Source organism: Numida meleagris, chromosome 5 (genome assembly GCF_002078875.1).
Source record: "Numida meleagris isolate 19003 breed g44 Domestic line chromosome 5, NumMel1.0, whole genome shotgun sequence".
NCBI lineage: Eukaryota > Metazoa > Chordata > Aves > Galliformes > Numididae > Numida > Numida meleagris.
In genome coordinates this window covers 39,141,608-39,161,013 of record NC_034413.1, presented here as the reverse complement: position 1 = coordinate 39,161,013, position 19,406 = coordinate 39,141,608, and the positions used below count along the sequence as shown (strand labels likewise).

The 19,406-nt window shown below is 39.0% G+C and overlaps 1 long non-coding RNA gene across 1 annotated transcript in view; it reads right to left on the bottom strand.

The window, feature by feature from the left end:
* The window catches only part of LOC110400205, a 78,036-nt gene that overhangs the window by 32,345 nt on the left and 26,285 nt on the right, over positions 1–19,406 (bottom strand). The window contains exon 7 of the long non-coding RNA XR_002439699.1: positions 7,857–8,099. This is a non-coding gene — a long non-coding RNA (uncharacterized LOC110400205). The remainder of the gene's footprint in view (positions 1–7,856; positions 8,100–19,406) is intronic.

Sequence of the window (19,406 nt, the reverse complement as noted above, 5' to 3'; positions counted from 1 at the left end):
AATATCTGTGCCGTATGGTAGAAGATTTGGTAACAGTGAAACTGAAAAGAGAGAAATGGTCTGGAAAACTCATTTACATAGGAAATTGCATCAGGTGAACTTCTGTTAGATCTGATCCTATGAGAGCTATGGCTATACCAAACCACAATTCTTGGGAGCAGTCCCTCACATGAATAAAGGCTATTTGCAGCAAATTATTGCCCTGGGCTTGATGGCTCCTTAGAAAGGGTCAGTAAGAACAGAAAAGACAAATACAGTGGGCAGCTGAGAGTAATTAGGCTCAGTGAATTTCAAAATGCAGCTATATGATGGATAATTTGGTATATCTGAAAGATATACAAACAGACTTTGGCTAAATATGCTCAGTAATTTTTAGTTTGTCATATTGTACAATAATACCTTTAGAAATATTAGTAAACTGAAGATGCAGTAAATTTAACTTGTATAGTCACGTATTTCTAGCTCTTAGATGTTACAGGACTTCTTCAAACAATTTCAAGCACTGATTTACAGCTGTCAAATAATTATTAATTGAGGAGGCTGACTGAGATGATAACAAATACAAATGTGCAAGGTCAGCATGTCCAGTCCTTTCCAGATGGAAGGAATAACACAGAAAGAAATACAGGTCCATATACTAGGAAGAATTGTTGGGAGATGTTGAGCTGAGGAGGGAAGATTGAATAAGTAAGGCAGCAACAAGGAGTAATTTGCAGGCAATAGAGATTCACGGATACAAGATGGATGTCTAAATTCCTGTGGAACAAGAGCACTAAGTAAGAGTATAATGGAAACACTTAGTGAAGACTCCCTTTATTTGTGAGCCTTTTTGCAGCTTTTTAGCATGTTATGTTGCAACATGTACAGATGACATTTCTGTGATTCAGGAGCCTCTCAATGCAATAGTTTTCTCTTTATAATGGTAGCATCACTAAGTGCTGGTGCCATCAATATTGGCTGAAAACAGCTTTTCATACACTGCTAAAATCCCAAGTGGCCAAATCCAAAATGCCAGTGTCATGAAGCCAAGCACTACAAAGAATGAAGTAAGCACTACTTATTTCTCCTAAAGCTCGCTGTTATAATATCAGAAGCCTTCTTAATAAATGTGCCTACTTTTTAGAAAATTCACTTCCTGCTTTTTAGTTTATATCATGAAATTGTTTTAATTTTCACCAGTCGGCTTATGTTACTTTCTACAATTAATCACAGCCATCAATGAAGGATTTCTCAAAAAAGAAATTAAAACCTTTGAGCACGTGTTTAATATAGCACATGCAAATATTACTTGTATTTATCTGTTCTTGTCTTTAATTTTTACATCTCAGAGCATTTGGTAATAGAAAATATCATTAGCTCCAAGGGCCTTCCTTCTTGTTTCACAAATTGATCGTTGTTTTCATCCTCAGTTTCATTCTGGGAAACTATGTGCAACCCCTTTTTCTTTTTGGCTTTTTTCAAGAGGGGGAGAGGGAATAAAGTTTTGCACCTACATATTCAAAGACAGAGACCTTTATCTGTCATGCTTCTAGCATACAATATCCACATTAAGATCAATCTTAGTTTCACAGAAATACAGAATTGTATTCCCTATATTGCTGATTCAATCTTCTGTATAAAGATTATGATGGTATTTGCCATTAACCTCTAGTTCAACTGTATGACCTTCTAAATTAGCTCATATCACTGATGAGCTTTCCTGGGATCACATATATATATGATTGATATGCATATCAATCAGCAGCAGCTTGTTTTGATTTACTAAAAGTTATTTAAATCTCTGAGAGTACTTGCACATATTGTATATTCCCTCTTCACTATGTCTCTTTTTCAGTGTTCAAAAGAAAACCTAAGTGGCACATCAGTAACCATAGAACCATAGGCTTATGTTGAAAGAGGCCTTAAAAATCATCCAGTTCCAGCCTTCTGCTGTGAGGGGTTCATACTGCACATTTATCCACACTAGTTCCCTGACTTCAATAGTGACCACTAGCAAATTATTCCTGATTGCTGCAAGCAATGGTCTACATCTATGGAGTGACCAAAAAAAGCACAGTATGGACTGAAGTATCCCACAAAAGCAGTGACAAATCTCACAGGACAAATGTTTATGTGTAGCACATATACACATGCATGTGTATCTCATTGCTTTTTGAAACAAAAGACAGAGCTCTGTGTTCTACAATCACATGAACCAGCACTGTCCCTTTAGCTAACGGAATCAGTCATCGCTGTGAACTGTTGGACTACAGTTTCTATTCATAATGGTGTTCCCACTGCAGATGCCAAAGTGAACAGAGTGCTCAGAACTGTTAATAAATACACTGAATTGGAAAATGTCCCTGAACGAACAATGCATCTGAGCTAGCCAGATTAGAGGATTATGTTTTCCATTGCAGTAGTTCACATTATGGTGACACAAATGTTGAGGATAACAGAAGTTGCTGCTGAAGCATTTGTAAAACTGAAATTAAAAACTATGTCTTTCAAAAAAAAAAAACCAAATAAGGAATAGAAATATTCACTAAAGAAATTAAGCAAGGAGTACACTGAAGAAGTAAATTAATAGAAATTATTCACCTGAATTGAATAAAGTCATTAGCAGGTCAGGTCTCATTTTGTGTGAGATCAAAAATCAGGCATACATTTTCTAACCTGCAGGAAAGAGTATTTAAAATAAATTTCATCTAATCTACTTTTTTAAGTCAAAGAATTCCAGGAATGTACTTGTCTCTAGGGAATGTTAAACGTCTAAAGAGAAAGCTACTTATTTGTGAGTTAGTCATATTGCTTGCGAAAGACTGGGGCTCTCAAAGAAAATCCTCATGCAGAAGAGCCAAACTGCCTAAATATAAGAACTGCTTCTTTTGTAACTCTGTTCATTTTCTGAACCTGTGTTCTTGTTCATTTTCAGGTGGTTACCGTAAATCACTATTTGTTAAATCTTGCAATTATTTTTAGCAATAAATGTGCAATACATTGTGCAGTCAATCAGGAGAAGCGAAGAAACTCAGTCTGCAAGTTTGGGCCATTTACTGGTGCCAACCAGTAACCACAAACATTTAGAGCAGGCAGAAAGAGAAATAGAGTTACAATGAAAAGAAAAAAAAGACGACAAAGCTTTAAGTCAATACGTCCAACTCCTTAATTCTACACTGTGTGCTTCTTGCCCTGGAGGAGTCTTTTTTTCCTACGGCCACTCCTCTGTGTCTCCATCTCCAGGTTGACTTAACTCCCAGCAATAATCTCCTTCCCTTATATTCCATCTCATCTTAAGTCTTCTCTTGCTTTATTTCTTTAATTTTATCTCTAGCTACATCCATTTTCTACTTGCATAACCTACTCTCCTCTTCTTTCCAGACTTATAACATTTTTTTCCACATTGATTCCAGGTAAATATGGAAGAAACAAGACAGATTTTCTTTTACTGCCTCCATTTTTTTTATTCTCGTTCTTTTTTAATCTTTCCTTCTCTTTCTCCTGCTAATCGTTTGCATTGTCTGACGAGCTTTGACTTCCAACAACCCATTAAATCCTCCAGGTTACCTCGAGTGCCTGTATGTTTTCTAAGCATACTGCTGCAGGCAGTGCTTTTGCTACATTGGCTGAAGCACAGGCTCTGTCCCTCTGCCTCCCAACATCCAAGCTGAAGGTTGTGATAACACACATCAGCAGTATGAGCTGCTCCTTGCCCTTCTGGAGCAAATGAGGCTTTTCCTGGCTGAAATGCATCCTCTCTTTTGCACAGGGTGCAGGAGGGAAAGCACTGAGACACTTGGAGGTTTACACTTTACAACATTCTTTACAAAATGCAAAATCCATTTCTCAGACCAGAGCACAGACAGTAGTTTAGGTGAGAGTCAAACATGCTAAGTTTTTTTTTCTATTCTAGACTATAATCTCTTTTTGAGGTTGGACGTATAGATTATGATAGCAGTTTGCATTACATCTCTGACAAACATCCAATATCTTTGACTTTGCCAGCATTTCCACTAATTTTTTCTGGACTTTGGATATAAACAGCTTCCTTGTGACTCATCCATCTCACCAGTCTTCAACAGTTGCTTTTTTTGTTGTTGTGACTCATACAGCATCATTCTTACTTGAAATCAGCTTTGCTATGCTAATTCTACTTACACAATAACCACTCCACTGTTTTCTCTTTTACGAATATGACAGCATAGTCACAGGGCACCTGCCATGGCATAAAACTTCAAACATGGTGTTGTTCTGTTTGAATATACTTTTAATGGACTCACAACAATCTTTTGTAGCCATATGTTATGGTAGCATTTTCCAATGAATTATTACCCAATAACACATGCTCTTTTTTTGTTGCTACAAAACTTCTTTGACTTTTTATCTATTACAAAAGGTTCATTTGTGTGTTACCAATAACACCTTATTTGTGAATTCAAGCAAGAACACAAGAATTAGACAATTAAAAAAAGACCCTAGACTCAGGAATACTTATTGCTAGATTGGCAGTTGCTCAGTCTGGACCCTGCCACATTAGATATTCCTGTAGGCACCAAACCTTGCCTAAAAGAACATCTCTGAATGTGGCACCCATTGCCTTTCTCTCCAATCCCCTAAGTCCTCCCACCCCATTACACAAAATATCTACGTTTTCCTGAGGACAACCTATGTGTGCATTTTTGTGAATCAGGGCTAGATCCAGAAGGGAGACTTAGGCTTGATGTTGCAATGTCTGACTCTTTTAGCCCCTTGCTGTCTGATGTAAACTGCACTCCTGAGTTAGATACACTCTGCCAAATTTGAAGAGAAAATGAAACCTCAGAACTAATTCTCAGGTGTCAGTAGGCTGAGATCAGAGGAATTCAACTCCTAGTGCTCACTTGGTGAAGCATAGCACCATCTCCTCAGGACTCGCACAAGCTGACTCAGTCTTGGAGAAAGACAGCTAACCCAAGGTAGGCTTTTCTCTCATCACTGCTTTAACAGAAAATAAATCTGTTTTGGAATATTCAAAACCATATACAGAACTCCCAGTTAATTTTGATCCCTAAATCAGAGACCTTTTCCTTCCTTTGGGCAGGATCTCAAAACCTGGTGGCATGGATTAGCCATCAGGAAAAGGAGCTGGCACCTACTGACCCAAGCCATTTGGCCTCTTCTTTTTATGAAACCAGCTGAAGTACTTCTGTGTCCACCCCAGTTCAAAGATCAGTCCTTGGCTACCTTCTCCCATTAGCATTCTTTTTTTTCCCCCCAAAGAAAAAAGCAGTCCCTTTCAGTACATGCAGAAGAATGGGGTTTGAAGAATTGATATAGGTATCTTTGCTGAGTTTTTCCTGTCAAGTGAAGCCTGTAAAGATGTATCAGAACCACAGCCAGAACTCTTCTCTCCACGAGCATTCCTTCAAGTGCCTGGTAGTAATTCAAATAATTAGATTTTAGCCCTATTTGATAGGTGTGGTCTTATGTTGTCTCATGTGGTTTTAAATAATTGGGTTTTTTGTTTTGTTTTTAAACTTCTCTGTATGTTAATACTTATTTCGCCACAGCTGCGCTGCCCCTCAGCCAGACACTCATTGCTCACAATGAAACATCGGGCTCTGTCTCTACAAGAAGCTCACAGTAACCCATGAACAGAACTGCTTTTTTCTATCCTACTGAATAAATTGAGTATTTTGTGCCATTCTGAAGTCTTGTTTTAGAGTTTTTTCTCACAACCATAGCAAATTGCCCCTTCCCTCACTCACAGCCTTGTGCATCAGCACTGTATTTTAACTCTTGCACATGAAGAGTCACAGCTGGGGCTGCTGGCTGTATGGGCCAGATGCCTCTTGGCCTTACTCAGCAAAATGCCTGCTGACTTCAAGGACATTTTTCCTCAGTCAGTGAATGTAAAATGCAACTCTGCATTTTTCTGTGGTTTCCGTTAGGGCCCTGAATATGCAGACACTTACACATGTACTTAATTTTACACATATGGGCCCTGATTCAGTAAAGTAATTAGCTGCATGCTGAACTCAAAATAGATGAGTGCTCCCAGTGAAATCAGTGGAACAAATGGTGTATACAATCAAGAAAATACATGAGTGTTTCTGAGATTGAGGCTTTTCTTCCACAGGTAACAGACAGCAGAGATGGGCTTTTAGGATCCTTTCTCCTGTTGTACCTCTACAACCCATAGACAAGATAAAGCAGGAAGGAAATCATAGATTTGACACGTAAAAGCTTTAAAATAACACCACTGGCTTATTTTAGAGTGAATTAAAACTGTCTGAAATATATCCAGTCATAGAGATAGCAGAATGAACCTCCATAAAGAGTTTCATCTCTGTGTTCCCAGTCATTGCTCATAAGTCATGCATCAATCTTTGACTTTAAAAAAAATATTGACAAGGACAGCAGAGAGCTACCTGTCCAAAAATCATATCTCCTGCAGTTTTCTCTTTTTGCTGCTAAGAATCTCTTGGACACAGACAACTAGCTTTGAAGGCTTGTGGCCATAATTCTGTCCATGTGCACGCTACAAAGTAGAGGGACATTAATGGGAGTAGAGGATACGGTTTTCCAAGCCATTTCTCTGAAGGCAGAGTTGCTTAAAAGACTGGAAGCAGAGAGCTCAAAACCACTCATACAGTTAAAGAGCTGGGAGTGCTTCTCATCATATTCAGTGTCATAAGGATCTGGAGGCAATGCTCTTCAACTTGCCAACCTTAACACTGCCATCTTGCCTGCCCTCACAGCTCCAGCCCAGAAAGCACTTGAGAAACCTCCACAGCTTTTATTGCGCAAGTGTGTGGTGTTTTATATGCTGAAGTTGTCTCTACTGCAGGTTCATCTAGTCAGAGCAGGACACAAGAAAACTTTCTCCTTTATATGCAAGTACTTCTTATATACATGTATATGTTCTAAGTAATCTTTTTCCTCACTGAACACTTATGATGTTAACATAAGATCCTGCTTGTATAAGGCTGGGCTACATACATCTTTGAGTCTGTGTGAGATAGGCAGCTCCTGAGTTACTCTACACCCAATGATGGCCAGGCTGGATGGAGCCCTGGGCAACCTGAACTAGTGATTGATCTAGCAGTCAGTAACCCTGCCCGTGTCAGGGAGTTAGAACTAGATGATCTTTGAGGTCCCTTCCAGCCTGAGCCATTCTATGACAAAAGCAATCCAATTACAGGCAAATTTACACGGCTTGTTCCTTGGACTGCCCCTAGAGGTAGCCTTCCACCGTGCTATCCTATTTGATTTGTCATGGATAGAATATAAATATACCGTTATTATTCCTCATCTGAAAGGAGAAAATGCTTCAGTCCAAGTGACTTATTTTGCCAGCATAATGTCATCTCAGAATCTGTTGTTTTCACACTGTTTAGACAAAAATACTGGGACAAATTTTCCCTGAACTGGGACTGCTTTAGACTACCTACTAGGAAAAAAAAAGGAAACTTAAAAGGTAAATCCATCCATAGAAGTAATGAGCATAGGAAGATCATCAGTGACATGCGATCAATGTATTATCTATACCTAAGTCATAAACTCTATGGTTGATGTAAGTACATGGCTGAGACAACACAGAAATCCCTGGGATTTATGTGAAAACCTGCTAACCAAAATTTATCCTCACAGTCCTGTATGGCCCATGACATGGACATATATCACTTAGACCAATGCCTAAGCTGTTCTAACAGCAGAATCCAAGCAGCAGACAGCAGCCTCTGGAACTGGGAAAGTTAATGCAATACAGTATTCTCCAAATGAGAATAAGAGATTAATCCCTGCTCACTTCCTATTAATTTTCCTTTCACTTCTACCTTTTTGAAGCTGAAAATAAATATTATTCTGAAGACTTTACTACTCAGTCGTCTACTTACCATGTGAGTCACAGGGACCTGGAGAAGAGCAAATATTTCTGCTTTTCTTTGTGCTCTAGTCTCCCATAAGCTCTTCATGTTCCATGCATGAGATGCTCTCAGGTAAAACTTGTCAGGTGCCATGCCGGAGTAGCTCCAAAACCCCCAAAAAGTTGCTGCTTGTAGTCCAGCACAAGAACATCCTGGTCACCAATTTTGAAAGAGTGGCCCTCCAAGTACAAGCAGTTAAAGAAATCCTAGAAGCTGTAAAAATGGTTAAAGGTAATAAAAATTAATTGCATTACATATCACATAAATAATGTAGTCAGAAATAAGCTGCTTATTAAAAAAAAATCAGTGTGGATAAAAAATACAAAATAGTCAATCTCTTCATGTTGTTAATCATCAAGCTGGAGAGAGTCTCTTCCCAGACAAGAGTGTTGGAGCAAAACTACTGGAATCATTCAGGAAACAATTATATGGTCCTATGGGAAATGATGCACTACAAAGGTAATGAGCCACCTAGTTCTGATTTCATAATAAAATTCTCTTGCTGCTCTTACAGAAAGACTCTGGGGAATATAATATCCAGCAGGCACATCAGATCTTAAAATACAGTACAGGAAGTTTACTGGCCTGTTGATGCCACAGGCTTCTCATGTATAAGACATTCCATCTGTATTTAGAAGCCACACGCTTCATTATGGGCATATATTTATGTTCCATTTGACTTTCTAGAGATTTAGGCATATGATGCCTTCCAGCACACTGCTAATGTGCTGAGCTGAACAAAAGCAATGATCAGGCTAAAAAATAAAAATAAAAGCTTCAGACAGTCCAACAGACAGTAGCTCAGTCAACAGCTTCCCAAGAGATATCCATGTTCCCACCACAAGCATGTCCAGCCCCAATATCCAGTGCAGAAGGCATCTGGGTGAGAAGAAAGAATTGGCTTCAAACTGTAGAGCCCTTGGTGGGAACCATACCTAACCTACCTCACAGCTTTTTCTAACCCTCTATGACAACTGATTTGATGTAATTGACAGAAATTTGAAAAAGGTACCTGCAAACCTTGGGAGATATTATAAACATGTATACTAGGCATCAGTACCTAAGGGACAAGACACATGACAAGTGTTAGTTAATTGCTATCAGTTTACTCTGTAGGATGTAAATGAAAACCCACTGATATGAATGAATTTGGGATCTGGCTTTGCCTGATAGCAGCTGTGATTGGTTGGTCACCACCAAACCTTCCATGGCTTCAGTAAAGTATTTTGTCTGTTATTTAGATAATTTGTTATAGTGAGGAAAAAATACAATCCTGCAGTCCTTTTTGAGTGGTAGTGTAACCACAGTATAAGTATGAATACACATGTACATATTCTGAAAGTAATCTTAAAAGCGTACTAAGATAATACACAAAAAGGTATGTCAATAGATGAGAAAGTAAAACGATTGATTTTAGTTGCTGTTGCATTTTACACTAACTATATTTTCTACAAGTAGCATCTGTCATGAGGGACAAAAAGCCAAGAAAGCAAATTTTGTTTCTGAACTTGGAAGACAAACATTTTGATGAGCAAAACAAACATCTGCATTTTGCTGGTGTTCTGCATAGCTCAGCAGGATTCGGTTCAGTTTAAATAGAAACAACAATTGCTTTACTGCATACCACTTTTGTTGTAGTTGTAGCACTGCTGAAGTCATCCAAGTTATAAGAGAATAAAGCTTGTTCTGTTTCTCCACTCATTTTGGTATAGCACTGGTCTGTAGTCTTTCTATCATGCTATTGGTGCACCTCAGCACTGTTTGCAAGAAGCCCATTTCCTTGCTTAGAACTTCACTATACCAACAGTGGTCTGCTGCACGCTCCATCTGCAAGAAAGAACGAACTACTACTATAGCACTACTCCTCTGTACTGGTTGGATAATACTAATTGGATTTTATGTCCTTTGAATGTTTCAGATGTATGTTCAGCTCCACTGAAGAGTAGAATTTGATTTCATTAATTTAATAGTCTGACCCAGATTCATTTGTGTGCATGCGACCCACTGCCTTCAGTCAGCACGTGTGCATATGAAAATTTATGTAAAACAAGCTTGCAAGATTCAAACTCAAGACTTGATATTTCCTAGATGTTAATGCAAAAGAGGCATTTTGCAGCAATATAAATTGACTGAAAATGAATAAAAGCAACCTAGCTTTAAGCTTAAGAGATGCATTCATTATTAAGGCATTGCTTAAAGAACGTCTCGTGTTTGACACGATTAACTGCTGGAAGAAGAAACATCTCTTACATAAACATATTTATGTGCTATTTGTAGAGCTTATTTTGTAGATCTTTAGTTGACAAGTGACTGCCTGAAAAAATAAGTGGCTCACTACTATAAGCCAACAGGGAGTCACAGCTCTCATTCACATTATTGTCAAATGTAGTGGAGAAGAAACCCATCTACAAAGTGACTTCTTGGTGGAGGGTTGTGCCAAAAAATCAACTGCAGTACACAAGCTCACACAGTCATTTTCTCTGACCTATCAACTCTAGATTTGAAATGGCATGGAAGAACGGTTTAAGGAAATGAAGGCGTAATTGTTCTGTCAGTTATATTTCAAACTCCAACAATCAAATGCACATTTTGAGAATCAACTTCTTCAGCCTGTTTCATTCTTTTTTTGTTTTGCTCTCTTCCTGCAAAGGAAAAACAATGTCTCATTTGTATAATTCACTAAAAGTAAGGAAAAGACTCTTTTAATAGGAAATGGTAAATTCTGAATTAGTTCACTTCATAAATGCTCACCAGTGGTTGCTATAGGATGAGACAGAAGGAGGTGTCTCAAGCACTGTTTGGCAAAACACTGTGTATGGGATGGATAAACCCTGTTCTCCACAGAACTTTACCTCTGACAGTGACATAGTGCTCTCAAAACAACCCAACACTTAAATCTAACATTTCATAAAACCAATCAATGCATTTCAAATGAATAATAGATTTTGATTTAAGAAAGAACGAGCTCAAAATAAAGAGCACTTATTGAATCATGATTTTGGAGCAACATTTTCTTCCACTCAAAATTAGGTTCAAGTAAAGCAATAACAAATTTTGAAACAGATATCTTCCAACCTTTCCCTTTGCCAAGGAAATCTGGTTTGATGTTTTTTTAAAAAATCAATTAATTTGAACTCTGCAAAACAATCAACTTTGAAATGTTTTTCAGTTATCTCTAACCACATGCAGGTATTACTGAATGCAATTTGAACAGTTAACAGCAACTTTCATTTAGAAGAACAACGATTTGGGTGACAGCCATATAGCCTTGGATTAGTTAGGTTTTTTTTCTAGTTAGGAAAAAAAAAATAGCACAACCAAGTTTTCTTTCTTCCCTGACTTTTCCCCACCAGGAACACTTCCCATCCTGTTAAATGGGACAAGTTTTGAAGCAACAAACCTGTCATTTCTTCATTATCTATCATCAAAAGCTCAAGTTAAATACTAGCAGCAGTGAGTGACACAAATGTGTTAGAGGTTAGAGATTAGGGAATTAACCCATTTCTCTTGGTTATTTCAAGCCTATAATGATACCCCAGAGATGGTGGAATTTTTGTTTTAGTGGAGATGACTGTGCTTCAGGGCAGGGGGGACTGGACAAGGGGAATATTAAACCACATAAAAAGAAATAAAACTTCCTAATTTTATTGGGATGGTTGCATAAAGTGATCTTGTTCTTCAGCAAATGTAATTTGCACATCCAGTTTCTAATAGTGTAGTCCCAACACGCAAGGTATTGGTACTGAGAAGCTTTGATTATAACCTTAACTGAAAGCAAGGTTTTGTTCAACATCTCATACCTTGCACTGGTCCTAATCTGATCTTCCCTAAGTCATTCAGATCATCTCCTTGGATGTCAGGAAAAGGAGTGGTCCTACTGCTGTCTCACTCCAATTTACAGGAGGGAGAAGGGGTTCTTTTAATATATGTATACCTGACGGCAAGATTAAGACACAACGGGTCAAATGTTAGCCCGACCAGTTTATTACAAATCCCAGTAGCTTAGGGAGATGGGGAAGGGAAGGTGGGCGATAGAAAAGAGATAAAAAAAGCAAGGAGTCTTTGTAGAAAGCAAGAGAGATAGTCACCACCAGGGGTCCAGCGTTGTTTGTAGCGCAGACGTTGATCTTCTTGGGTGAGGGGTCCTCAGGGCTTGTTGTTCGGTTGCCAACCGCTTTGGTTGACAACAACCTCCAACAGCAGTACGAACTTATAAATAAGTCCAAATTGGTCGAGTCAGCTCTCTTTGGAGTGACAGTTCAAATCCAAAGTGGTTGAGTCAGCTCTCTCTGGAGTGGCAGCTTCTGGCTTTGGGATCTCAGCAGAAAACTCCTTTGTTCCCATCTTCTGGGCCTTGCCAGCAGATAAGAGGGAGCAGGAAGGTGCCCATCCGCATCCTGTTTTTCACAGGATACGATGGTAGCATTCCCCAGTCTCACATACCAAGCTGGCGCTACTTGGTCACAGGCCAGATCTTCCGCCAGTAAACACTCCTGAGCACTCTCTTCCTGGGGCAAACAGCCCTGAAGGAAATGCTTTCGAATGTTCACACGGTGATGTTGATTGCCACACGGCGACACCCACCATTTGCCTCCTTGGTAAGTAAGTTAGAGTCTTATCACAAAACATACCTCAGAAAGCAAGCTTTGAGCCAAAAGAAAAGAAGGGTTCAGACAACTGCACAGCAATATCTAGAATCAAAGGTTGGAAAGGATCACTGAGGTCATCTAGTCCAACCATCAACCCATCACCCATGTCCACTAGATCACATTACTTAGTGCCATATCTACCCTTTCCTTTAAATCCTCCAGCAACACTGATGAACTCAGTCTTAATAGAGACTTAAAGCTCTCATCTTGGACAATGACTAAAAGCTATACAGATACATCAAACATTTTACCTCATTTTCCTCCTACTCTTCAAATGAAATGCAGTATTGCAAGGTATTAGTAAACACATGCTGGTGCAGATAGCCTGAAACAACATGATTTAAGACTTTATAGCCCGAATGTGTAGCCCAATGTAGATTGACTGCAGAGTTCATTAGTGAATTAAATTAACTGGCAATGAGCAAAGTTTTAAACAACTAATTCCCAAAATTATTAGCAAGAAGATTAAATATATAAAATATCATCAGAACTTCAAGTTCTTGAACTTGGAAGTGTTGCCTACTTCTTCCCCCCATTAGCTGCACATGCCAAGGGCCTCATTTGGATCAACTTCAGTTCCATAATAGATCTGCAGCATTAGCTGCCCCAGCCAGGCTCACAAACCACTTGGCTTTATTAAGTTTTTTTTTTTTTAATCTGCTTCCCAAAACTTGCTACTTAGTCTTTTGACAACTGTTCTGCTAGCTATAAAAATAGGTCATACAATTTATTAAAGCAGAATATTTCCTGCTCAGTTTTGATTCAGTACTCTGGGGGCACTGCAGGAGAGGAGCCTACGTTACAGGCTATGAAGCATTAGGATGGTGGAACCCTCCATGCAACACTAGACTATGCAAAGAGATTAGTGCATGACTTGTGAAACTTTTATTAGACAATCCTATAGAAAGTATTACAGCAGTGCAGAATGATCTTACCTGCCAGTTAAACTATTTCTTCCCATTGCTACCCAAGACTGTCCCTAATTTCTATTTCTGCCCGGTCATCCCCAAAGTAATTCTTATGCTTTCTAGACCAGAGCCAGCATCAAGAATTGAAGCCTCAAACCTTAGTCATTTTCTGCTGTTTTTCATTCTCATTTTGCAAGGAAAGGCAGTCTTGTGTTCAGTAGGTATTCTAGTTCCAATTTTGTTTCAAAAAATTATTTGAATGCAGCATACACTTTTCATGAAGCTGTAAAATGCTTCTTCACCACTGTCTCTCTCATTTCTTCCTACCTTTTGCAACTCTCATTCCTCTCAGATTTCATGAGCCTGACATCAGATACAACTACATGGTTATTTCCAACAATATTTTATTGTTGAGAGGAAATTCTTCTAGGTGTTTTTGGCTTCTTTCCATCTACCATGGAAAACAGACAAATTGGAGAATCCTGTATTACCCACTTATGCTTTACCAGTTGCATGAAAATTGGGGATTGCTGACTTCAGCAGCAACATTCCTAAAGGTTTGTTAGTGCTGCTGTTAATTTAAATCTTAACAAGTAGGTAAACTCTATTGTTTTTGTTTTTTTACACTAACATAAAGCTCACAGTCATCCATCAGCTGGCTTATGCATTTAGAATCCTTACTAAGGTTCTTCCTTCAACTCAACTGTTCACATTACTTTGGGGAATTAAAACCCTCAAATAAAATTAAAATACGAATTTAGCCTTTATCCCCTATTATAATGGTGATAATTATTATAAATATTTTTCTTGTCATTTTTTTGGCACAAATAAATAGCCTGAAGCACAGAGAACTATTTCTAGTTCTTCAACACAGGCAACATCTGAGACAGCTAGAACTCTGCCAAGCTCTGACTGTTCCTTCCAGTTCTTTTGCACTGGTGAATCAGCACTTGCTACTACAAGTAAAGAGTTACAGAATAAGTTTTTTTTTGTTGTTTATTTTAGGCTTTGAAAAAAAAAAACAGAGATGTATTCCTTGATTTTCTACCTCTAACTTTCACTGGACTCCCTGGTCTTTTTTGCTTACTTGATATAAATAAGCACACTTAGCATCAGATAAGAAAGGAGAGAAGGAACTGACAACAATTGAAACTTCTCCAAGAAAATTCAATGTAGGCATTTATAATGCAAACATTCTGAGCCACCTTGATGAGAATTATTAAATTCACTTTTATTTTGCAATGTTCTGCACAGTACCAAAACATCCCAGACACGCCAGCAAGATGAACTCTACAGGGGAGTTTAACAGCACACCCAAGCACCTGGAAACCAGCACAGTGATATATTGTAAATGTCTGACGGACAAAACAATATTATTTGGTGCAATATAATGCAAATGCGCTGTCAAATACTGCTGCCTTTCAGATTTCAGAGCACGTATTTTCTTGCGCTGTTTTCCACATAATCTAGCCTCAAATAAAGGCATCAGTAATTTTGACTTGATTACACTATAATTATTCAAATATCTTTAATTTTCTGCTCTGGACTAATTTCCATATCCACTGTTATCATTAAAAGAGATTGTTATAGATAATGTATCTCATGTATTTCCCTTAATTGAAAAATGTAGTTCTTGAACAATAACAGTTATGACAACAACAACAATCCAGTTTAAAGGCTACTTGAGCAAGGTGGCTCTAATTGCTGCAAACTTTCACAAGCCCACAATAATTAAAAGCAGAGCAGGACAAGATGCTAACAGCTAACTTTTTCCTTCTTTCCTAATTACTGCTTCTTCACTAGGATCCAGCTGACAATATTGCTACCCAGCAAAGTAAACTCATCAAGTAAACTTGTTTATAAAACAGTATTTCCAGGCTATATCCCAAATGCATTCAGTGCAGTTGTTCCGGACTGAAGACTCTGGGGAAGCAGAATCTCTCCCAGCTGGATCTCCCAGCAGTTGGTGACATCCAGCACTGCCCCAAATCATGAAACAGCTTCACCTTCTTGTTAAAAGGCATGCTATCCCCAAGTAGCTTTTCTCGTTGGTAGATTCTTTCTGGATATGAGGAGTGGTACAGCTGTCTAGAGAAAGTGCAGACAGGACAAATGAAGTCAAGAGCTATTTGGTAGAATGGACTGCCCAGGGAGGTGGTGGAGTCAATGTCCCCAGAAGTGTTCAGGAACTGTGGAGATGGGGCACTGAAGGACATGGTTAGTGAACATGGTGGGGGTGGTCTGAGGTTGGACTTGGGGATCTTAGGGATCTTTTCCAACCTTAATGATTCTATTATTGTTCCCAGAATTTGAAAGAGAATCAAGTGGGAAGAACGTCAGAGAAAAAGACCGCATAGAGAAGATGACAGAAGAGTGAAATGTGAGAAAAGTTTTAAAAAGAAAGTCAATAGGAGAAATAGCAGAAAGTGAGAAGAGAAATTAAAAGAGGAAACTAAACTGGGAGAAGTGGGAGTACATACTGTGAAGAGAAAAACCAAGTAATGTTCAGAGACAATGAGAGTGCAGATGCATGACTTTCTTGTTTTCCAAACACCAACACAGTTCTGAGGAAGAGGTTCAGATGCTGTGTATCAGAATAAGAGGATGGAAATAACACGAGGTGATGAAAATCAAAAGAAAAAACATTCCAAATACTGAGTGGCTTTCAGATTAATAGCTCTTCAGGGAAAAAGATTGCCATTTTATTGTGTGCTTTCGCAGAAGTCAGTAGAGTAGCTTTTAGCTAAGTCTTATCTCTGAGTACTACTTCAGTACAAATAATTAATTACAGAAGCAGCCAAAATAAGTCATGAGACTAATGACTTCACAAATTATTTTGTACAGTTCTCAAGGGTAAGTGCTCCTTTCCCTTAACTTGCTACCTAAAAATCACCTGGCTCCTTCCCTTGACTGCTCATCTTATCTCACTTTCTCCTCTTATTTCAGTTTGAATTATGGACAAATTAATATACTTTCCATTCTGTAAGTGGAGCCAAAGCAACCTCTGCAATTAGCTCCATGCTGAAGAGGTGTGTTGTGCTGAATTTGTAAAGAACACCCTTCTATTGGCAATCAGCACTGGTTTTTCAAAGCCAAAATTTTTTGGATAGGTAAATAACAAATGCTAGGTTTGTCAGATCTCTGGAAGGCTGGCATTTTACCAGAGATATTGCAGCATCTGATTACCACACTATGGTGTCAATATCTCTTTTTAAATGTATGCTCTTAAGAAAATGAGTTCGCCTACAATCAGATTTGATCATTAGCTTATACTTACAAAATACAGGCCAGTTCCAGCAGAGCCTGCTCACTCTTCCTTCATATTAATGCTCTTCTCTTCCATTGGGCTGATTTTTTTTAAATTTATTTTTAGCAAGAAGAAAACCACACGGAATGAGAGCCCAGAGAGCCTGTATCTGGTCTCTTCACTGCACAGCAAGTTGCCTGTATGCAAATCCACTGCAGTCTAGAAGTATGCATCCATGTGAGCACATCTTCCAGCACATGCCAATAGCCTCACCTACATCAGGCCTAGCAGCGTCTGCAGAAGTCCACCAAAGTCTATCGAGTAGCACTGCATTTCTGGCACTAAGCTGTCAGCTGGACATGGGAATGATCTTGTGCCTGATATCCACATTTGTCCACATACTAACTGTCCAACATCACTGTAAACTGGGAGAAGAATAATAGGGAGAGCTGGATAACCTTAGCCTTGAAAGCCTCGTTATTCTTCTCTGAACTCCTAAGTTCTTACTCTTGCCTTCAAAGTGAACATATTCTTCAGGTGCAGTTTCTCCAAAAAACACCAGAGCGTGTCCTCCCTGACAGCCTCTTCAAAGTAAGACAAATGGACCAACAAGCATTTCACCTTACAGTCGTGCCACCTTTGTGTCTGTGAATAATTATCTTCCAAAATGCCAGTTGCCAAATAGCACTGTTGTATTTGATCAGTACAATTTTAATTTATGTAGATGAAATCATTGTAATTAATTGAGATGGAATTAATACAGATTAAAATTAAGACAGGCTGTTGGACTGATCTTATCCAGTATCCTTCTCAGCTTTCCTCTGTTGGTACTTATTTTGTAAGATTCAATAAAGTTAGTGTGGGTCTGTATTTACAAGCACAAGTTATTGTTTGCCTGTGCACTTTCCAACATTGTGACAACTCAATTCTAGTAAGACTGATGGACATATTTTAAGAGAATCAGAGAAGGCAGTAATTCATGTCACCTTTGTACTAGTTAGCAGAAAGGCAAAATTTTAGTAACTATCTGTGATCCCAGCAAATACATACTGTAGCTGGACATACATACTATATACTGTTAGCTGGACATGAGCCAGCAGTGTGTGCTGGCAGCCTGGAAGGCCAACTACGTTCTGGGCCGCATTAAAAGAGGAGTGGCCAGCAGGGAGAGGGAGGTGATTGTCCCCCTCTACTCAGCTCTTGTGAGGCCCCATCTGGAGTTACTGCATCCAGGCCTGGGGGCCCCAGTACAAGAAAGATGCAGAGCTCTTCTAACAGGTCCAGAGGAGGGTCACCAAGATGATCAGAGGGCTGGAGCACCTCTCCTATGAAGAAAGGTTGAGGAAACTGGGCTTGTATAGCTTAGAGAAGAGAAGGCTCTGGGGAGACCTCATTGCGGCCTTCCAGTACTTGAAGGGAGCGTATAAACAGGAGGGGGTATGATTGTTCATGAGGGTGGATGGCAATAGGACAAGGGGGAATGGTTTTAAACTGAGACAGGAGAGATTTAAGTTAGATGTTAGGAGGAAGTGTTTCACTCAGAGGGTGCTGACGCACTGGAACAGGTTGCCCAAGGAGGTTGTGGATGCCCCATCCCTGGAGGCATTCAAGGCCAAGCTGGACGTGACTCTGGGCAACCTGGTATAGTGGTTGGTGACCCTGCACTCAGCAGGGGAGCTGAAACTAGAAGATCTTTGAGGTCCTTTTCAACCCAGGCCATTCTATGATGGTTTTTCTATAGGTTTTTCTTTTGTTTACTTATTTTCCAAAGGTAGACAGAGATAAGAAGTTTCATCAACTCTGTCGATAAACAGAAGCCAAAAGAATACATAGGACATCCATCTGTGGACAGAGTTCATTTAATTTTCAGAAGTGACTCAAAAAGCACACAGAGCAATGTCACTGTGCTTGAAGTCTGGGACCACTAACACCACAAGGTTTGCTTGGAACTCAGTGTAAATTTTTAAGCAACGGATTCATTATTTCTGAATAAAAGCTCACCACTATCTCTGAAGAACCCTTATTTCTGCATACTTCGCAATAGTACAGACTTTACTAGCATGCATGCTGATCGTGTCTCAGCACATTTGAATGAGCAAGGCTTCCCTGTAATTGCAATTTTATTATAAATCCAATAAATAATAATGCAACATGAAATTACATTTGCTCTTTATGCTGCCATGTCGCATCATAAATTCATATGGAATTATTTGTCTAATCTCAAACTGAAGAACCCGCTCAGCAAGCTGCTCTCCAATATTTTTTTGTGCTCCTTCCTAAATAGTATTCCCTAATACTTTCAGGAAAGCTAAAAATGAGCTGAGGAGGGGGAAAATCATGTGTTGCCTAGGAAGCAAAACACCCTCACATGCTCAAGTAGTAAGCGACAACAAATCTACTTTCCTTAAATAAGAACAGCCACACAATGGCAGGCATCACTTCTACAGAGAAAGCTGGTCCCTACTGAAGTAAGGAGGGGAGAGGAGAGAAAACAGAAATCAGCATCCTCATGTAGAGTATGGTTTGTTGTGTAGACATCTCTAAATCACTTCTACAACGAGGAGCACAAATTCAGACAAAACTATGACAGAAAAACATTTATAATTTTTCCTACACTAAGAAAAACATATGGTTTGTATCAGCTTCTGGCAGTACTAACGTGAGCCAGTACCGCTTACATCCAGCACATAAACCAGCTAAGCTGAACTGACACTTC